The sequence below is a fragment of the Myotis brandtii genome, unplaced genomic scaffold (assembly GCF_000412655.1).
Source record: "Myotis brandtii unplaced genomic scaffold, ASM41265v1 scaffold312, whole genome shotgun sequence".
In the NCBI taxonomy this organism is placed as follows: domain Eukaryota; kingdom Metazoa; phylum Chordata; class Mammalia; order Chiroptera; family Vespertilionidae; genus Myotis; species Myotis brandtii.
In genome coordinates this window covers 1,407,836-1,428,839 of record NW_005361955.1, presented here as the reverse complement: position 1 = coordinate 1,428,839, position 21,004 = coordinate 1,407,836, and the positions used below count along the sequence as shown (strand labels likewise).

Sequence of the window (21,004 nt, the reverse complement as noted above, 5' to 3'; positions counted from 1 at the left end):
CCCTCTCCCCCCCCCCCTCTAAAAATCAAGAAACTATTCTTTTAAAAACACACACAAAGATCTGCTGCCTCCTTGCTGACTTGCAGCTTTCCAGAAGTTCCATGCCTGCATTTGGCTGGGGTCTGGTCTTTAGTGATTAAATTGTCCCTGGCAGGGGGAGGGGGTCTGGGCGGAACAGGCTCTGCAAGGCACAGATGGTCACTCTATCCTTGGGGGGCGGGGGGGCGGGCGGGCAGGGATTAGAGCTGCCCGGATTACATCTCTCCCATGGGACATGTCTTCCCTAGGTGTGCTCCTCTGTCCCCTGGACCTGTCCCCCAACCTGGCTGCCTGGTGGATCTCCTGGGGAGCTTTATAAAACCCAATGCCCAGGCCCACCCCGAGTCAACATTTCCCAAGCTCCTCGGCTGACTCCAACATTTGCCAGCACTGAGGAGCAGTGGTGAGGGCACTGCCTCGGAGTCCGACACAGGTGGGCTCTGCATCTAACTACTTCCATGCTGGGCGACTTTAGGATTATTTGGCGACCTCTCTGAGCCTGTCTCCTCCTCCTTCCACTGGGAATGACGTTCTCGTCACCAGGCTAAAGGGATTAAATCATATAATTTGGCCGAATCGCCTGATAATTAGAGGTCAAAAAAGAATAGCAACTAAAATAATCAGGCTCATACACTCTGATTCGGAACTTAAAAGGAGCGTGCTGAAAAGGCGCTTCTGGAGCAGAGTTCAGCTAACACCCATCCGGCTGAAGTCCCCTCGCAGTGTGACTTGCTTTATATTGTCCACCTTCATGGAAGGTTCTGAAACGAATGCCGTTATTGTTGAAGTGGGCAGTTAACTCGACCTCTGTGTGGGAGAACAGCGGCTCCTGCAGTGTTTGACCCACTGCTCTTTCATGACCCACGACCATGACAGCTAATCAGATCCTCTGCCCCTGGACATGTCCCTGCAGCACTGTCCCGGGGCCACGGGATGGACCGTGAGGAGGCAGGAAAGCAGGACGTTCACCCCATGCAAGCACACACCTTGTGTTACCCACTCTATGTAAGCTTCATGAAGCACAAGTGTATCTGGCCCTTACTGACTACTTCACATTCTGTTGTGAGCGTGTTACATGCATCTCCTCATTCGATCCTTAAAATCCCTCTATGACAGTGGTTCTCAACCTGTGGGTCACCAACCTGTGGGTCACGACCCCTTTGGGGGTCGAACGACCCTTTCACAGGGGTCGCCTAAGACCATCGGAAAACACATATATAATTACATATTGTTTTTGTGATTAATCACTATGCTTTAATTATGTTCAATTTGTAACAATGAAATTGGGGGTCACCACAACATGAGGTACTATATTAAAGGGTCTCGGCACTAGGAAGGTTGAGAACCACTGCTCTATGAGCTCCGTACTATCATTCTCCACTTTACAGGTGGGGGAATTGAGGCACAGAACAGTCGAGTAACTTGGCCAAGCTCACAGCTGGAAAATGGCAGATGCAAGATTTGAACCCAGGCCTGATGGCTTCACAGAGCACATGCTCAAGTACTTCACTGTGCTGTGTCTGTTATCAGTGTGTTAGAACCCGAACATTAAGAATGACTGCGAACACTCTGCAGAGGCAGAAACTGAGGTTCTGGGCCTGAAGCACCATGGCCACCCAGCCAGCAAGTGGCAGAGCTGGGATTTGGTCTTGGTCTGTCTGGCTTCAAAACCTATCTTTGACTGCATGTTCTTGTAGGGTGTGAGCATTAGTCATTCCTTGATTCACTTGCTTATTTCTTCATTCATCTCTCTTTCTACTTAGCAGTTATTGAGTACCTGCTGTGTACCTGGCCTTGTTCTGGGTGCTGGGGAGGCAGGGATGAGACAGGCCCTCTGCCCCCAAGGCCCTCCCAGGTGGTGGGACAGACAAACAAGCAACCTCCCCAGGGTTTGGAGAAGAGAGAAACGGATTCTGTCTGGGAGAGCAACCCAGAGAAGGTAGTTTTTAGTTGGGTATCAAGGGATGAATAGGAGTTCACCAGGAAGAGTGAACTAGGCAGAGAGAATGGCAAGTACAAAGTCATGGCCATGTGAAAGTGTGTGCTCTATTTGAGGACATCAAACAGTTTGGTGTCACAGATAGTAGAATGCATGGGGGTCGATGTGATGGGAAGAAGGCTGCTCAATTGTGCAGATGAGCAATGATGGGGCCCCAACTAGGACAGTGGTGGGGCTGGAGAGGGAGGAGGCATTTAGGTGGGATGAAAGCAGGAAGGGAAGTTGACCCCTGAACTTGCCAAAATGGGCCCTGCCAAAGAGTGGAAGGGGAGATAGAGACTGTGGGGAAGTGGGGCTCACTGCAGGCATGGTGGAGTGAGGGAATGGGGGTGGAGGCATACCCCTCTGACCAGAACCTGGCTGGGAGGTGTGAATCACCTCAGAAATCCCAACCATAGGTGTCAAAGTCATTAAACTCTGCCAAGGGGCTGCAGTAGAGAAAAAAGGCACTGGACTTAGAATCCATGGTACCAGCTATATCACTACCTAGACAAGTGACCTTGGGCAAGTCACTTCCTTCTAAGCCTCAGTTTTCCCTTCTGTAAAATGGGGCCCCAATACCCATATCTTTCAGCCCATGATTAGCAGTCATGGCCTGTCTTTTTTGTCTTTTGGAGATGTTCGGCTGGTCCCTTCCTCTGCACCCTACTTGGGCTGGGTCCTCACTTCAGCTTCCTCCCTAATCTCCTGGCTCTCACGCTCTTGCTTAGCCAATCCACTGGTCACTGGCACCCGTGGCACCCCTCCCCCTCTACTGAGGGAACTTTTGGGAATACATTTCTGACCCTGGCACCCCCCTGCTCAACTTCCATGGCTCCCTATTGCTCCAAGATAAAACACAGGTTCTCAGTGCTCTGGGCCCTGGGCAGGCTGGCCCAGACCTACCCTGCTGCCTCATCACCAGGCAGGAGTTTCATGCTTCAGCCTGAGCACACCTGCCCTTCTCCAAGGAGGCCACACTGTTGTCATGCCTCTGGGCTGCAGCATGAGCTGCTGAGATGCGTGTCCTCACTGTGTCTGGTGAAATTCCCACGATGCAAGTTAACATCTGAGATGAGATCTGAGGGAAGGAACCGGGGAGTCTGGAGGGAGGGGAAAGGAGAGGTGGTGGGATGCTGCCAGCACCTTTGGCTATAAGCAGGGTTCTCATGCAAGCTGGCAGCCAGACCCCAGGGCCTTCGGGGTGGGCAGCAGGCCACCGGGAGGAGGCGAAGTGACCAGACAGGACCCACAGGACAGTTTCCCAAGCCACCAGGAATCTGGAATGTGCAGTCCCATCCCGTCTCATCTGCGGTTGGGGAAACATCCAGCCAAAAACAAACACCCTCATTCCTGGTTAACAGAGATGTCAAGGACCCTCTAACCCAGCGGTTCTCAACCTGTGGGTCGCGACCCCTTTGGTGGTCGAACAACCCTTTCACAGGGGTCGCCTAAGACCATCCTGCATATCAGATATTTACATTACGATTCATAACAGTAGCAACATTGCAGTTATGAAGTAGCAATGAAAATAATTTTATGGTTGGGTCACAACATGAGGAACTGTATTTAAAGGGCCAGAAGGTTGATAACCACTGCTTTAACCCAAACGGGAGGGCCTTGCCCTGAGGGTGGAGCCAGGCCATACCCCTTCTCCAGCAGGCCCACCTAGATCATGCTGTGTGACTCCCAGTCAGTCGCTACCCCTCTCTGTGCTACTGAATCTGTTGCCTCCTACTTAGGGGAGAGACGACCCCACAGAGAGGTCTCCACACACTAAGGACTTCTACTTCAGGTTCTTTTTAGAGGCTATGTTCAAGGTGCTGGAAACATCCGAAGAGGAAACCCTCTGGAAGCAAACAGGTCCCCTGGCAGGCCTTGCCTCTTTTAGGAGCGTTATTCAAAGACACCTCGCAATTGCCAACGGCCAAAAATGGCTTTTTGCAGAAGAAGTGGGCGCTCCTAAGAACTCAGACGTGCAGTTCTCATCTCAGGGGAATGCCTTCTTCTGTCTCTCCCCTGCCTACATCCCTCCCAGAATGGATGCTCATTTCAAGAAGCTCCTAGTTCAGCTGGAACTGGCTTCCCTGTAATTCTCTCTCCCCTGTCCCTATAGGTCTGCCCCTCACCCCACCCCTCTGCTTCCTCATCCTTGGAGACAGCCTTGCAGAAGCCTCGAGTCAGAAATCAGCCCCCTGCTGCTGCCTTGCTCCTGGGTAAGTGGTCCCATCTTTCCTCCCCTCTTTCTGGAGATCCTATTGGTACCCCAATCTGGCCAGGAAAGTTGCAGGGAGGCGGGGGGTACAGCAAGAAATAAGCATGTTTAGCCCCAGCCAGTGTGGCTCAGTTGGTTAAGCATCGTCCTGTGCACCGAAAAGTCCAATCCTGGTCAGGGCACATACCCAGGATACAGGTTCAATCCCCAGTCAGGGTACATGTAGGGGGCAGCTGATTGATGTTTCTCTTTCACATAAATGTTTCTCTCTCCTTCTCCCTCTCCCTTCTGCTCTCTAAAAAAATCAATAAAACAGATTTAAAAAAGAAATAAGCATGTTTAAGGGAGCAGCTTTGAGCCCTACAGATGTGGGTTCCTAATCCCAACTGTGTCACGTTCTGGGTGTGTTGCTGTGGGCAGATGTCTCAAATTCCCTGAGCCTCAGTTCACTCATCTGTTGGATGGGAGCAATGAAAGCATCTAGCTCACAGGGCCAATGTGAGGATTAAATAAGAGGTGGAAAACTTTTCTGTGGCTCCCCTGCATATGGGGCTCTTCACCACCCCATCTCCACCTCCTCCCCAACCCCTGCCCTCGCACCTGCAGTCAGCCCCTTTCTCCCATCATGCTATGCTTTTTCCAGCCACCGCGCCTTTGTATGTGCTGTTTCCCCTGAGTGGTATGCTCTTCCCCTTCTCGGCCTGGCCACCCCTCCCTTTCCCTTAGAGGGCTTCACTCAAGAGCCTTCCTTTCCTCCCTCTCAGGCAGAACAAATCTCCCCCTCTCCTGGTCCCCGACAATCTCCACACTGGAGAGGTCTGAGGCAGGATAACTGGGATCTGGCGCTTGATAGTAGTCCTATGTCCAGATTATATGACTCTGAATGAGATACTTTTGCTTCCTGAGCCTCATTTTGCCTCATCTGAGAAATGGGAACAAGAACCAAGTTCTTGTTCTGTGCTCTTTCACGTCCTATGACCCACAGAGGCGACTCTGGTGTGCAGGTACAGCTTTGCAATATGTGCATTTCGGGCCTAAGCTTCAGGGCCCAAGCAGTGGGGTTACGTAAGTTCCGAAACTTATTTTTCACTGCAATTATGACAAACTCCTGGAGCCCTGGGTGAATGGGCCCTGGCCCCCACTCTTGCTTCTGTGCTTGTTGGGACACACACCAGAATGAATTTAATTACCATCTTGGGCCTCCTTCCAGGTGGGCTCTGCCAGGGCACCTCCCTCTGGATTTCATTAAGTCTCCTGTCAACATCGCCCCACTCAGTGCTGCTGCCCAAGGAGCCACAGGAGGACCGGGCGCCTGCCCCAGCCCCGCGTGATGGGTTTTGTTTACCCGCTTCTTCCCACAGATTCTTCCTTAATAACCTTGGAGCCAGGAGGCTCCCTGGCAGGAGGCGGGAGACAGGGTCTGGGTGGAGGCACTGAGGCAGCTCCCTGATGGCGTGGGAAAGTCAGGACAGTCCTGCTAGAGAGAAGCTAGGTTTTTAAGGAATAGATGGAAAACTCAGTTGGCTCCAGGGGGTCTGAATTTTGGGAAGGAGCTAAGGGGTTCTGGAAGCTGTGCTCACTCTTTTCATTAGGAATCCACAAAGGAGCTACTGAACACTGATGTAGGCTGAGCCCTGATCATGGTCTCAGACTGACTACTCATCCCAGTCATAGCCTGGCTATAAACTGAGCCCTGATCCTGACCATAACCTGAGCCCTGACTCTGCTCACAGATTGAGCTCTGGCTCTGGCTCTGGTTCCAGACTGAGCCCTAATCTTAACTTTAGCCCAAGGTCTGAATTTGTTCCCAAACTCAGCCCTAGTTCTATTCATACACTTACCTCTAATTTCAGTCTAAGACTAAGCCCTGACTCTAGTTATAGCCCAGGCTCTGACCCTGAAAACAGACTGAGCCCTGATCTTAGTTCCAGGCTGAGCCCAAATCCAGGTCATAACCTGGGCCTTGACTCTGGTCACAGACTGAGTCCTACTTCAGGCCATAGAGGGAGCACTGGCCTTAACCATAGACTAATCGACAAGGCTGACTCATGGAATAAACTAAGCCCTGATCCTGACTGTGTACCCAAACTTGTTTTTAGTCCTTGTCTGAGCCCAAACCTTACCCCAGCTGAATCCTAACCTAAGTTATAGACTGAGGCCTGAGCTTTGACCCTGATCCCTGGATGACCTCTAACTCTAGCTTCTAACTGAGCCCTGACCCTCATTACAGACTGAACCCTAATTCCAGCTCTAGGCTGAGCTCTAATCCTGGATGCTGCCAGGCCACATAGCAAGTTCTCAGATTCCATTTTCCCAAGACTACCCCTTTCAGAGTATAAGCTTGTCCCCTAGCAAGAAATCAAGGCAGCCCATTAGTGCTCATTCCTCAGTCAAGAAAGAGATGTCTGTGAAGGAATGAATCATGGAACTGGGTTTGAGAAGCAGGAGACAGAGGAAACTAGAGACTGTTCTTTCCAGTCGAGAAACTGAGCTGAGCAGGTGGTTCCCCTGGAGGAACAGGAGGGGAGAGAGAAAATACAGTGTTGAGGACAGGGGAGCAGATGGCTCCAGGCTTCCCCTCTATGGACAGTGGCAGGGAGCCTTTCACTGTGCCCTATCGAGAATCATTTATTCTTTCATTGATTCATTCACTCAGTAAACACTACAAAATACCACCCATGAGTCTGGCCTTCATCCATTCCACCACGCATTCAGTCAGCATACTAGTATATTATGTGCAGTAGAGCCCACATTCTGTTTGGTGGGTGTTTCCAGGGTTATAAACTACCCTATTCCTCTCCCTTATACCAGTACTCCTGCTGTAGGTTCCCAGGGCATTGAGAAATGAGTCTTAGAGTCAAAGAGGCATGGCAAGTCACCACTCCTCTCAGAGCCTCAGTTTCCCCTTCTATTAAATGGCATTTGGCCCAGCCAGCGTGGCTCAGTAGTTGAGTGTCAACCTATGAACCAGGAGGTCATGGTTCAATTCCCAGACAGGGCACATGCCCAGGTTGTGGGCTCGATCCCCAATGTAGGGCATTCAGGAGGCAGCCAATCAATGATTCTCTCTCATCATTGATGCTTCTCTCTCTCCCTCTCCCTTTCTCTCTGAAATCAATAAAAATATTTTTTAAAAAGTAAATGTGAAGACATTAGAGCAAACACCTCTGTGTTGATGAGGGAGTCCTTGGGGTGTTCTTTCCTCATATGAACTATAAATTGGGGAGGAGGATGAGCCCCATCTTGATCTCTTGATGCCATCAGCGGGCACTGAGCCCCTCGATGGGCCCAGCCATATTTAATGGCCCAAGTGTAGGGATGCTTCCGGCCCCGGCTGCCCTTCCCAGCTTTACGGGGGGCAGGACAGGCACATAGAGCTCTGAGCAACATGGGCCTCAATGCCTCCTTCCAGTAAATGGGTCGCTCCAGGCAAAGCATATGTGAGGTTACATCCCCACAGGGAAAAAATAACTCAGGGATGAGCAGAGTTGATTTATGGGCCTGGCTGTGGGAAGAGAAAGATACACGCCCAGCTGTGGAGCTCCTGAGAGGGCTTCTGGGGGAGGCAGAAGCGGCAAAGATGCTGAAGGGAGTGAGGGTCCCAGGGTCCAGGAGCCAGCTCAGCATGGGCCAGAGTCAGAAGCCAGTGATGTAAACACCAGGGCCCATGGCTTCAACTCCCCCCAGTCCTGGTCATGCACACCCCCTCCTATCCCTCCACAATGCCCTGCACCTGTGATGCAATAATGCTCAACCAGTGACCCTGCCCCTGCCACTAAAAGCCACCCGAGTTCGCTGCTCTGTGACTTTGCAGTCATACCCGAAGCCCAGAATATCTTTCTTCTTCTCAACAGACTTCCTGCAGCCTTAGTTCAAATGTCCTCACCTCTGGGGACCCTGTCCAGTGTCAAGTCCCTCTTGAGATTTTAAAAACTGTAATGTAGTTTTTTAATTTTTATATTTTGGCAATTGTGTTGATGGGCTCTGTGGCTATAGATAGGATCTGACTCAGAGCCTGGCTCTCATTCAAGTTTCCTGAATGGATGAATGAGTCGAGTGGGTGGTAGGTGGTGGGTGTAGGGCAGCATGTCTTCTCCAGGGACAGCAGAGCCTCCAGAGGCAGTGACCTTTGCTCTCATATCTTGCTGACATGCCATGTGTTACCCAAAAATGCCTGGAACCCAGTCCCCAGGACCCAGAGTGTAGCTGGCCCTTCTGATGACTCCTGTCCTTCAGTGCCAGGGGGCCTGGGATCTGCTCCCTGCTTAGGCTACATTGGGTCACCTCTGGGTGTCCTGCTCTAGCTGAGCAGGCATTGGGGAAATCACACCTCACACCCTGGCATCCTCTGGTCCATGGGCACCAGAACAACATCTGCTGAGCCCAGGCTGCAGGGCTCTGAAGGTGGCTCTGAGGGCCTAACCCCAGCTTCACATGGCTCCCCTCAGCCCTGTACTCCCAAGCTTGTCCTGGGACCCCAGGTGGATCGAGTGACCTCTCTAGACTCACATCTGCTTCGCTCACACTTCTGCATGACCTGGCTCACATGGGGCTCCCTAACTTTGTCTCTTTCCATTGCCCCATCGGCCTAGGATACATCCAGTTAGTTCTCACCCCAAGGCCTTTGCACTGGCTGTTCCTTCTGCCTGGAATGCTCTTCCCCCAGATCTTGGTGTCTCCCCTTCTTTGTGTCTCAACCCAAAGGTCACCTCCTCAAAGGGGCCTTTGCTGACCATCCCAGGAGGCACGAGGTCAGCCCGGCACTGCTGTACCTCCACTCGCTGGGTGGTTTCAAAGCCTGTTGGGGGGCATTTCTCTTTTGGGCCCAGAGTCTCACACCGGAACATATGGGGAGCCCAGGACACTGGACTGTAGGATTCTAGACCCTCCATCTGCTGTGAGCTGCTGGTTAAACCTGGTAATGAGAGGCCCTGGCTAGTTTTCTCAGTGGTTAGAGTGTCGGCCTGTTGACTGAAGGGTTGTGGGTTCAATTTCTGGTCTGGGTTATGTACCTGGGCTGCAGGTTCACTCCCAGCCTGCCGTCAGGGTGTGTGCAGGAGGTAACCAGTCAATGTGTCTCTCTCACATCGATGTATCTCTCTCTCTCTTCCCCCCTCCCACCTTCCCTTTCACTCTCTCTGAAAAGCAATGGGAAAAATATTCTCAGGTGAAGATTAACAACAATAATAACAACAAAGAACCTGGTAATGATACCATCTGCCATTATTGATGGCCCTAAAAGGCTAGTTCATAAGGCTGATTTTATGATTGGGGAAACAGCTCAGAGAGGGGAGTGGCTTGTCCAAAACCACACAGCACTGAGGGGTGGAGACCCCAAATCTACACTCTGCCTGCACCACTGGCTCCCTCTCCCGGCTCAGTCTCTGCCCCTCTGGCTTCCTGAAGATTTGCCCCTTGCTCCATAAAACAGGCCCCAGACTCCACGCAGCAAGGCAATGGTGGCGGAGGACAAAGGACAGATTCTGTGCCCAGGAGGGAGGCCGTGTGACTGTGAACCAGGGAGCTGGGACCAAGGTCCACTTAGCTCTGCTGGAGCCTGAATTTCTATTCCATTCTCTGTCGGTGCCCTGCCTCACTCGCCCCATTTGTCTGAGACATTCCCAGCCTGAGCACCAGAAGTCCTGTATCCCGGGAACCTCAGTCGGCCGAATTGGGACTATTGATCAGTCTTGAGTGAAGGGAGGGCCAGGCAGGTGGAAGGCCCAGCCCAGCAAGGCTGGGAGGTGGGATGAACCGTGAGTGGCAGACAGGGCTGTCTTGGCGTGTGGCCGCCCTGCTGGGCTTGGGGAGCTAAGATGAGGGAGAGGCATTCCAGGGGCCATGAAGGCCACACACAGGACTTGGGCAGCAGGACCTGCTGTGACATCTTGGTAGCTGCTCCCTGGAGGAAAGAGATGTTGGGAGAAGAAAACTAAGTCCCTGGAACTCTCTCTACCCTCAGCAGCCTGGCAGGAGGGTAACAGGGCTGACCCTTTTGCTCCACTAGCCTCTAGGCGTTGCCAACACAGTGGGTTCTTTCTTGAGAAAAATTCAGTAACAAAACACCAAACAACACCCTGTGATTCAGCCCCTGCCTAAGGGGCTTTGTAAGGGGTGGGCAGGGAGATAAGCAAACCCCAAACAGCCCCTGCTCTGGGAGGTTTTGTAATTGGAAATATTCTCCCGCCTGTCCCAAAGCCAGAGGCCAGGGGAGCCTGGGGGCCGGATTAACCCTGGTCTGCACCTCCCCACTGGGGGCGGCACATGCCTGTGGTTTAGGGCGTTGGGGGCCAAATCCAGCTGGAATCTTGGCTGTGAGCACCAGAGGCCAACGCAGCGGCCCAGAGGATGTAGGGAGAAGTCCTCACAGCGGAAATGCTGACTGCACTCCCCACGGCAGCAGCCTCACGCCTGCGTACTCCCCACAACCCATCTCACAGGTCCAGAGAGGGCACACAGCCGGCTTACCCAAGGTCACCTTGTCAGCAGCAAATCACCGAGTCCCAGTGATAACTCAGGGTGCTCTGTTCCTCGGAGGCACCCATCCCATCACCCCTGCCCTGAGGGGTGATGATATGGGTGCTCTCCACTGCCCCCTGCTTCTGCTTTCAATCTCCTTTAGGGTTTCCTGAAGACAGGTAACACGTTTAAAACAAGGTTTGGAAACCTTTACGTGAGGCTACTGGTTCTCAAAGTGGGGTTCCCAGACCACCACCCGCAGCTCTGGAACTTGTTAGAGATGCACCTTCCTGGCCCCTCCTCAGACCTCCAGAATCAGACCCTGGGGGTGGGGACCAGTCCCTGAGTGTTAACAAGCCCCCAGGGGGACCCTATGCTCCATCAGGGCTGGGAACCTCTGCTCTAGGCCAATTCGAGAGAGGAAGCTGAGGCCCAGGAGGTCTCACCTTGCTCAGGGCAGAACCTGGAACCCCTCTCAGGTGTCTCAGCTCCAAGCCCCCACACCCCCGGCTCCCCAACAATATGTTCTTCTCTTCGAAGGGAATGGCCTCCTTTGCCTCGAAAGTACTGTAATTCATGAGGCCTTCCTCCTCCACGAGACCAGCAGCTCCTTGAGGACAGCAGTGAGTCTGACTCATCTGAGAACTGCCGGCAGCGCTAGCACAGGTGCTCGCTAAGCTGCCTCACATGCAACAAGCTCTGTCATACACTCGAGATCCTGACCCTCCTGGTGCCGGGGTCGGGAGGACAGTGTAGTCAGCTGGGCCCCGTGGTTGACAGCAGGACGGTCTGGGCCCTGGTCTCCAGGCGAGCCCAGTATGTCTCCCTTGGTCAGCTGCCTTCCCAATCCAGCAAGTTACCTGGATGAACTCAGCGACCTCTGATGCATCCCCCACTGCCCCCTCCGGCACATACCCCCCTTCTGCTGGCCTCCTCCCCCCGCTGCATTCCCGTTGTCTAGGATGTCTCTCTGTTCTCAGAGCAACCCCCCCGAACAATCCTTCAGGCAGGACTGCACCTGAGGTGCTCCTGGAATGATCACCTTCTCTCCTTGGTGGGCACCTGTTCCTCTCTCCACGCGCCCTTTGCCAGTGGCCAACAAGGCCTCTAGTGCTCTCGTCTTAGGAGTCGAGTTTCACACTCAGAGCTAAATCTGGGCCTCGGTCAGGTGAGAAGACTCCATGGCAGTGAGATTCGGAGGTGGCTGCAGCTTGGTGCATGTCTTTGCCCTCCTCGGGGCCCAAGAAGTACACAAGAGTACAATAATCCCCTAGCACGGGGCTCGGCTGCCACGTGACGTTTAAGCACCTCATTGTAACCTGTGCCAGAGAAAGGATTAGGCTGTGAGGGCCCCAGCACAGGGGCACAGTGGACAGAGGTTAACCGGTTCTGCTTGCCTTCCTCCCTCACGGCCCCTGGCCTGGACAATTGTACCAGCCTCCCCAGGTTCCCTGCCTCCAGAGAACCCTGCCCTGACTAGACACAGTCTGAATCCTTAGCCTGGCATTCGAGGCTCTTGACAGTCTGACCCCAACTTGACATTGCGGCCTCCCCTCCCACCAGCCCTTCACATTCCCTCTGATCCAGGGCGCCATTCTGCCAAACACACCGGGCCCCGCACTTCCAGGCCTTTGCCCTGCTGTCCCCTTGGCCTGGGATACACATCCTCCCCTCCCCTCTCCTCCTCCCAGCCTTTCATTCAGTTAATAACTCATTCCACACTGACTGAGCCCTTCTGTGTGACAGGCCCTGGGTACTTGGAGGTTGACTAGCAAAATCCTGGCTCCTGCTCTCACGGGCCTCCAGTCTGGGGGGAGGGAACGACGCAGGCTTCCCAGGGAAGCGAAGCCTGAGCAGGCACTGGGGCGTGTGTGCGTGAACTGGGGAAGGAGGGGGCGGGAGAGCATTCCAAGCAGAGGGAACAGCCTGTGCCAAGGCCACGATGAGAGACCAGAGCAGCTACTCAGGAGAGCCCTGCACTTGGGGTTTAAAGCCCCCGGTTGCTGCCTTGAAATTCATACTTTTATCTTCAAATGTGTGTTGCTGAATGAAGTCCAATGGGACGGTGGAGCATGCACCGGGGACTTGGACCATGACTGGCATGTGGTCCTGCCTCCTGCTACTTCTCCATGACATTAAAGGTCCCACCCACAACCCTGCCCCCTCACACCCCAGACCCTGCCCGATGACCCCTGCTGCCTCCCACCAGGGGCCTGGGCATGGACAGGGTCAGGGTTGAAGGCTGCAGCTTCTCAGAGAAGGGCAAGGCAAAGGGTGTCCTCACCCCAAGCTGGCAGCACCAGGAGGCATTTGGTGGGCTGTTCCAGCCCAGGGACCAAGGTACCTAGTGCAGAGGGACCCTACCCCAGCAGGAAGGATGCGTGATACCCTTGTGGATAGCCTGTCCCTGTGGGTTGGGGGACAGGCCAGGGAAGGGGAGATGCCTGGCTTGTTGTACCACCACTGCCTGGAGCATGGAAGGGGGACCTGGAACTCAGTGGCACACGAGTGCAGAGTTGTAGGGTGAGGCTCGGTTGCTGGTGTGGGTCCCCCACAAGTCCCCACACCCAAGGAAATATGATATTAAGTAAAAATTACAAAACAGCATGACAGGTTGAGAGGAAGAGGCAGAGGAGGAGGGCGAGGGAGAAGGGGAGAGAGACAGACAGAGAGAGAGAGAGAGCAGCAGCAGCAGAAAAATGTAGAGAGAGAGAGAGAGAGAGAGCAGCAGCAGCAGAAAAATTTAAAAAGTTTACATCTTACTTAGTCCCATTATTGATACTTTATTTCTGCCTTTTAAAAAAAATTCATTTATTAAATTGATTGGGGTGACATTGGTCAACATGAACATATAGGTTTTAGGTGTGGATTTCTATGTTACAAGATCTGTATATTGCACCGTGTGCCCACCACCCAAAGTCAAATCGTATGGGGCCGTGGGCAGTGTGGCTGGATAGAGGGACATGGTCAAGCAACAGACCACTGCACTCCGGGCCTGTGCTGGAGGCTTAGAAAATCCCCCCCACCCCCACAGGAGTGTCAGAGGAATCAATCCTCTTCAAGGTGGGGAAATAGGGACCAAAGGGAGAAGGGCCTCTTTCCTATGGAGCTCAGAGATCCCGGTCAGCTGCCCGCGGGGCCCAGGCGTTTCCCGGGAGATGGGCGGTCCTCAAACCCACGGTGCTCTTTGGGTTCCGGCCGCAGTGGGGGAGTGATGAGAGGGAGGGGGCTGGCACAGATGATTTGGGGTCCAGAGCCTGCCAAGGCCCGGGGCTCCCTGCCCTACCTACCAGCACCCTGGCCTCAAACACTCAAAACAGCCATTCTGAGCCAGCCCATCAGATAAAGCCTAGTCTTACATCACACCTCGCTCAGCCGCCAGAGCTGATGGAGCCAGTGCTAGGCCAAGGGCAGGGGTGAGTTTCAAAACAAGAACAGAAGCAGGGAGGAGGCTGAGGGGGAGATATGTTTTCCCTCTGACTCTCCTATCCCGACCCCACAAAGCCTCTGGCTCCCCGGGCCCATGTTTTTCTGGTGAAGAGAAACCAAGACCAGGCTTTTACAGGCCAACATTCAACCACCCCCGACTAAGGCTGCTGGATCAAACACAGGATGGCCAGTCAAATTGAAATTTCAGATAAACAAGTACTTTTTTTAGTATAAGTATGTCCCAAGTATTGCATGGGACATAGTTATATTAAAAAAGAGTATTTTTGCCCCAGCGGGTGTGGCTCAGTTTGTTGGAGCATCAGCCCATGCACCAGAAGGTTCTGGGTTCAGTTTCTGGTCAGGGCACATACCTAGGTTGTGGATTCCATCCCCCAGGTGGGACGCATATGGGAGTCAACTGATCTGTGTATCTTTCTCACACCCATGTTTCTCTTTCTCTCTCTCTCTCATCACTTTTTTAAAAAGTTCTTGTTGTTTATCTGAAATGTAAATGGGTATCCTTAATATTTATTTGCAAAATCTGACAACCATATTCCCAGCCAGCCTGCATGCTCCACCTCCAGACAGTGACCCTGAAACTATCTAAGAGCTCCCGCAGTTCAAGGCCCGCTGAACGTTTTCAGGAAGCGCAGATGAGAGTGACTTAGAAATTACATTTCACCATCTATGACCTGAGGCCCAGAAAGCAGAAGGCTTTGCCTGAGGTCACAGAGGCAGAGCTTGTCTGTCCTGGACACTTGGATGGTGCCTGACACTTTCTTTCTCTCTCTTTTTAAAATATATTTTTATTGATTTCAGAGAGTTAGGGAGAGAGACAGAAACATCAATGATGAGAGAGAATCATTGATCGTAAGGGGCACTGTTCCAAGCCCCTCCTGCACACCTCCTACTGGGGATTGAACCCTCAACCCGGGCATGTGCCCTTGACCGAAATCGAACCCGGAACCTTTCAGTTCGCAGGCCAACACTCTATCCACTGAGCCAAACCGGCTAGGGCGGTGCCTGACACTTTCAAATGCATCTCGGAACATCAGGGAGGTGAGTCTAGTTTCTGCTTCCATTTTGCAGAGGAAACTGAGGTCCAGGGTAGGAGAGGGGCTTTCTGGGGCTCACGGGAAGTCTAACCCCAGTCTTGATTAATCCTGTCTCTAACTCAGTGGTTCTCAACCTTCTGGCCCTTTAAATACAGTTCCTCATGTTGTGACCCAACCATAAAATTATTTTTGTTGCTACTTCATAACTGTAATGTTGCTACTGTTATGAATCATAATGTAAATATCTGATATGCGGGATGGTCTTAGTCGACCCCTGTGAAAGAGTCGTTTGACCTCCAAAGGGATCGAGACTCACAGGTTGAGAACCACTGCTCTAACTCAAGGTTTCAGCCTCCCAAGCCACCGCTCTCTTCTCTGGTTTGGGGGCTAAGAATGTGGGGTTCAAGGAAATGGATGTGTGTTTGAACCTTGGCTGGGTGACCCTCCCCAAGGGCTTCCTTTCCAAGCCTCAATTTTGTCATCTGTAAAATGGGGATAATGACATGCCCACTTCAGAGGGATAGTGATGACATAGTGAGGGAAACACACGAAGCCTATACCTCCCACCCACCTGGACCCTTAGCAGCTGGCATCCAGTTCCGTCCCCGGCCACTCCCCAAAGCAGACACAGGGCCGGTGCAAAGAGAGCCAGGAGTCCCAGGGATCCACAGCACCCATCCCATCTCTCATCCTTGCCACTCCTCTTCTATGCATTCAGCCCCCTGGTCACTCCGCTCCAGGCCTCTGCCCAATCTGCCCCCTCTACTTGTCATGCCCTTTGCCCATCCATCACTGACCAGCTCAGAGTGTCCTTCAGGCTGGAACCCACAGCCCAGCGCTTCCTCCAGACTGATCACATCTAGTGCAGCTATTACGATGGTGGTGGAGCCGACCAGGCACTGTTCCAAGCCCTTCACACATATGGAATCATTTAATGTTCACAATAGCTCTATAATGCAGATTCTATTTTCATCCTCATTTCATGCAGCTGCTAGTGGCAGAGCCAGGACCTGAACCCGGACAGCACAGCTGCAATCTGTGCACCCAAGTCAGGGCTGTGCTGCTCCTCACACTGCGATGTCCCAGCCCCTGGCACAGGCCTGGTGTGTAGCAGGTGCTCAGTAAATAGTCATCAAATACATGACCAGACGTCTCACATCAGATCATACTTTCCTCTTTCTGGGTCTGTTTCCCTGACAAAGTGCTCGCTCCTTGAGGGCAGCGACTAGGTCATATTTGTCTCATGACCAGCACAGAACCTAGTACACAGCAGACCCTCGATATTAAATGCTTGATAATAAACAAAAGAATGAATAAACTAGAGAGATGATTTGGGGGCCTAAAAAAACAACAAGGAAGACGGCCAAGAATTTTCCCTGCAAACAAGGTCACGGTGAGTGAAGCCTGGATGCCAGATTCATTCCTGTGACTCTTTGTGATGGGCTCAAAACAACCGATTGAAGAGGCAGGCCATGGGGTGAGGCAGTGCTACACTTGCAGAAAGCCCTCCGAGGGTGTCCTGTCCACCACATTTCATAGTCAGGCACTTACTTTCAGTTTTGTAAAAAACAGCTTTATTGATATATAATCATACGCCACAAAATTCATCCATTTAAAATGTGCAATTCGGCATTTTGTAGCATAATTCCAGAGTTGCACAACCATCACCACAATCTAATTTTAGAACATTTTCATCACTCCACAAAGAAACCCTGCACCCATTAGCTCCTCCCATCCCTACCTCCTTGACCCCAGCCCCAACAACCACTAATCTACTTTCTGTCTCTATGGATTTACCAATTCTGCATATTTCGCATAAATGGGATCAAACAATATGTGGCCTTTTGTGACCGGCTTCTTTCACTTAGCATAACATGTTCAGGTCTGCCCATGCTGTGGCATGTGTCAGTACCATATTCCTTATTATTGCTGAATAGTGTTTCACTGTATGGATATACTGCATTTTGTTTATACTGTACACTCATCAGTTGATGGATGCTGGTTTTTAACCACTGTTCAGTCATTATAATAACACTGCTCTGAACACTCATGTGCAAGTTCATTATGGAAATATATTTTCATTTCTCTTGTGTATATGCCTAGGAGTAGAATTGCTGGGTCATATCATATTATTCCCTTTTAACTTGGGGGTGGAAAAAGCAATGATCTTTCTTGAACAATTTAAAAATACGTTTCAACACCTAAGCAGTCCTACAGCTCTGCAAAGCTGAGCCCCAAATAGAGGGTCTTTGAGGAGACTGGGCACCACAGTGAATCATGTGAATTCAAATCTCGGCTTTGCTATCCATGGTGTGACTTTGCCCAGATGTGTCCACTTCTCTGGATCTTGTGTCCTTAGCTATGACAGGGAGATTTTCATAGACAGTTTGAAGGCATTTGTGAGGATTAAGTGAGGTAACAGGTGAGGACCACCTGACACACTGTAGGGGCTCAATACCAGACTGTATCATTTAATGCAGCAAACACATTTATTTGTGCCATGTGCTGGATGATGTCACTTTATAGCTGGGAAGACTGAGGCCTGGGAGGGAGTAGGATTTATCCAGAATTGATTGCAGGCCAACCCCACCTCCTTTTGCAAGAGTGCACACTTCTGTGGTCCCTTGGAATACCATTCCCCCAGTCCAATCCTGGTTACTTTTTTTTTATTTTATTAAATCTTTATTGTTCAGATTACATTGTTCCTCTTTCCCCTTTCCCCGCCAAGAATAGTCAGTCCATTCCCTTTCTATGTCCCTGATTCATTATAATCACCAGTTCATTCTGTACATCAGATTATTTATTCACTTGATTCTTAGATTCACTTGTTGATAGATGCATGTTTGTTGTTCACAATTTGTATCTTTACCTTTTTCTTCTTCCTCTTCTTAAAGGATACCTTTCAGCATTTCGTATAATACTGGTTTAGTGGTGATGAACTCCTTTAGCTTTTCCTTATCTGTGAAGCTCTTTATCTGACCTTCAATTCTGAATGATAGCTTTGCTGGATAAAGTAATCTTGGTTGTAGGTTCTTGGTATTCATCACTTTGAATATTTCTTGCCATTCCCTTCTGGCCTGCCAAGTTTCTGTTGAGAAATCAGCTGACAGTCGTATGGGTATTCCCTTGTAGGTAATTGAGTCTCTTTCTCTTGCTGCTTTTAAGATTCTCTCTTTGTCTTTTGCTCTTGGCATTTTAATTATGATGTGTCTTGGTGTGGTCCTCTTTGGATTCCTTTTGTTTGGGGTTCTCTGCGCTTCTTGGACCTGTAAGTCCATTTCTTTCACCAGGTGGGGGAAGTTTTCTGCCATTATTTCTTCAAATAGGTTTTCAATATCTTGCTGTCTCTCATCTTCTGGCACCCCAATTATTCTGATGTTTGTACGCTTGAAGCTGTCCCAGAGGCTCCTTACACTATCTTCGTATTTTCGGATTCTTTTTTCATTTTGCTTTTCCGGTTGGGTGTTTTTTGCTTCTTCGCATTTCAAATCTTTGGCTTGATTCTTGCGCTCCTCTGGTCTGCTATTGGGTGTCTGTATAATATTCTTTATTTCAGTCCGTGTATGCTTAATTTCTAGTTGGTTCTTTATCATAGCATCGAGGGTCTCATTAGTTTTCGTGACTCTCTCCTCAAGTTTATTGACAGCTTCTAGCACATTTTTGCAAGCCCTCAAAATTGCGATTTTTAGCTCTATATCCTCCATTTCTGTCATGTTTTTTTGTCTCCGCATTTTTTATGCTTTCTTGGTGCACCCCCTAGTGGTCTTTGTGCGCAGTCTTGTTCTAGTTGAGCCTTGATTGTTGTAGTTAATACTAGAGGGATTTGACCACCAGGCCGACTGGCTGTGTGAATCAGCTGTGTCTGCCGCGGAAAACTTCTGTCCTCTGGGGAGGTGCTAATCTAGCCTTTGCCTGAGGCGATCCGGCAAATGGCTCTGCGCAGGGCTTGGGCGGGGCGGGCTCAACAGGGCGGGCGGAGGGAGCCGTTATGGTGCCCTCAGTCCTGTTCCCAGAGGCTCTGCTTCTCAGAACCCCCGGAACCGCTGCAAACCTCGGAGGGAAAGCTGCCTTCCAACTGATGCCAGACACTCCCGCTTCTCCCGTTTGGGTCCGAGTCCCCAGCGATTCGCCCGTATCTGGAGCTCAGAGTCTGAGACTCCCCCCTGACCGAAAACGACAACCGCGCTCTCAGCCACCAGCCCGCTTTGCGCGCGCACCTCCGCACCTGAGTTTTTTCCACACTGCGCCTCCTCTGAGCCTCGGTGTGCTGTTATTTTTCCTTCTAGTTGAAGAGTCTCTCCTCAGCCAGCCTTCCTGTGGTTCTGGGTGATGTCCGTTCCGTCTTTTAGTTGTATTTTTGAAGTGGTTGTTTGCGGCAGCAATCTCCGGTGTTTACCTATGCCGCCATCTTGCTCGGAACTCTGATCCAATCCTGGTTACTTTAATCAAATGAGGGATCAGGTCAGAACAGCCCTAAGTCACACTGAAGGTTTTCACTTTGACCCCTTCTCCTGCCAACTGACATGGTCAGCTGGGCCTGTGGAGGGGTATTCCCACGCTGTGCCTCAGTTGCCTCATCTGTAAAATGATACTTCCCTCCTCGGGTGGTAGCAAGGACTACATTAGATGATAGATGTAGAATCAAGCTCTCAGGCCTGGCATATATAAAGTGTTTAGCAATGGGAGCTGTTTCTTCCAGCTATTTGGGGGGATGCAGGGGAAGCATGGGTGGGGGGGGGGAGTAAGAAATAAAAAGAAAACCATAAGGCAACATCACTTACAAAAGTCACAATCCAAATTATAATGGCTGTGATGAGAAAGACAGCATCAAGCTGGCAAGGATGTGGAATGGCCGGAACTCTCCTACGTCCCTGGTGGGAGTGCCAAATGGTACAGGCATTTTGGAAGGCTCTGGCAGAATCTACCAAAGCTAAGATATCACATACACCGGGATCCGATAATCCTACCCATAGCTATTTACCCAACAGAGATATGTACTAGGATCACCAAAAATCTGTTCAAGAATGCTCAGCACCGTTTGTAGCAGCTCCAAGCTGGAAACACCCACATGTCCAATGAGAAGGGCACAGGACAACTGTGGTCGTTACATATGAGGGCATTCCAGACACAAAGATGACATCTACACGAACGTGGATGCACCTCACAGATGAGCTATGGAGCAAGAGAAGCCAGACACTGAGGGGTACGTGGTGCATGGCGCCCTTTGTATAAAGGTCAAGCGTGGCTAAATCAGCTCTGCAATGTCAGAAGTCAGGAGGGTGGCTCCTGGGGCAGACACGTGGCGCTTATGGAACACCCATTATATTCTGCTTCCTGATCTGTGGGACACGGTGTGTTCAGGTTGTGAAAATTCACAAAGCTCTCCACAAGTCGATTTTGAGCTTCTCTGTATGAACGCCTTACTCTGAACAAGTTGACTGAAGAGTAGAAGCGTACTCATTTTGCAAGAATGCACACAAGTAGCAGGCATTCCACACTTTAGAAGGGTTGCCTATGTTGGGGAAGATGGCAAAGGGAACCTGAGAGGAGAATATAATGAAACAAGCCTGGGGACAGCAGTTTGCACAGGCCAATGATGGCCATGTGTCCAGTTTGAGAGGGGGAGGGGAGTGTATTAATTCAATGCTCAGCACTACCCTGCCCCTAAATGTTTCCTTGTTATTATTTTAGGTCAAATGGTCTCCAAATTTGAATGCACACACAGCAGCTCCCAAAGATGTATATTTATTTATAAAGTACTAGAGGCCCAGTGCACAAAAATTTGTGCACTCGGGGGGGGGGGGGATCCTTCAGCCCGTCCTGTGCCCT

At 51.1% G+C, this 21,004-nt stretch overlaps 1 long non-coding RNA gene across 1 annotated transcript in view; it reads left to right on the top strand.

Moving 5' to 3' along the window:
* Positions 1–282: 282 nt before the first annotated feature.
* Positions 283–21,004, top strand: part of LOC106726740 — a 23,056-nt gene continuing 2,334 nt past the window's right edge. Inside the window, exons 1-2 of the long non-coding RNA XR_001362839.1 lie at positions 283–472; positions 4,134–4,233. This is a non-coding gene — a long non-coding RNA (uncharacterized LOC106726740). The remainder of the gene's footprint in view (positions 473–4,133; positions 4,234–21,004) is intronic.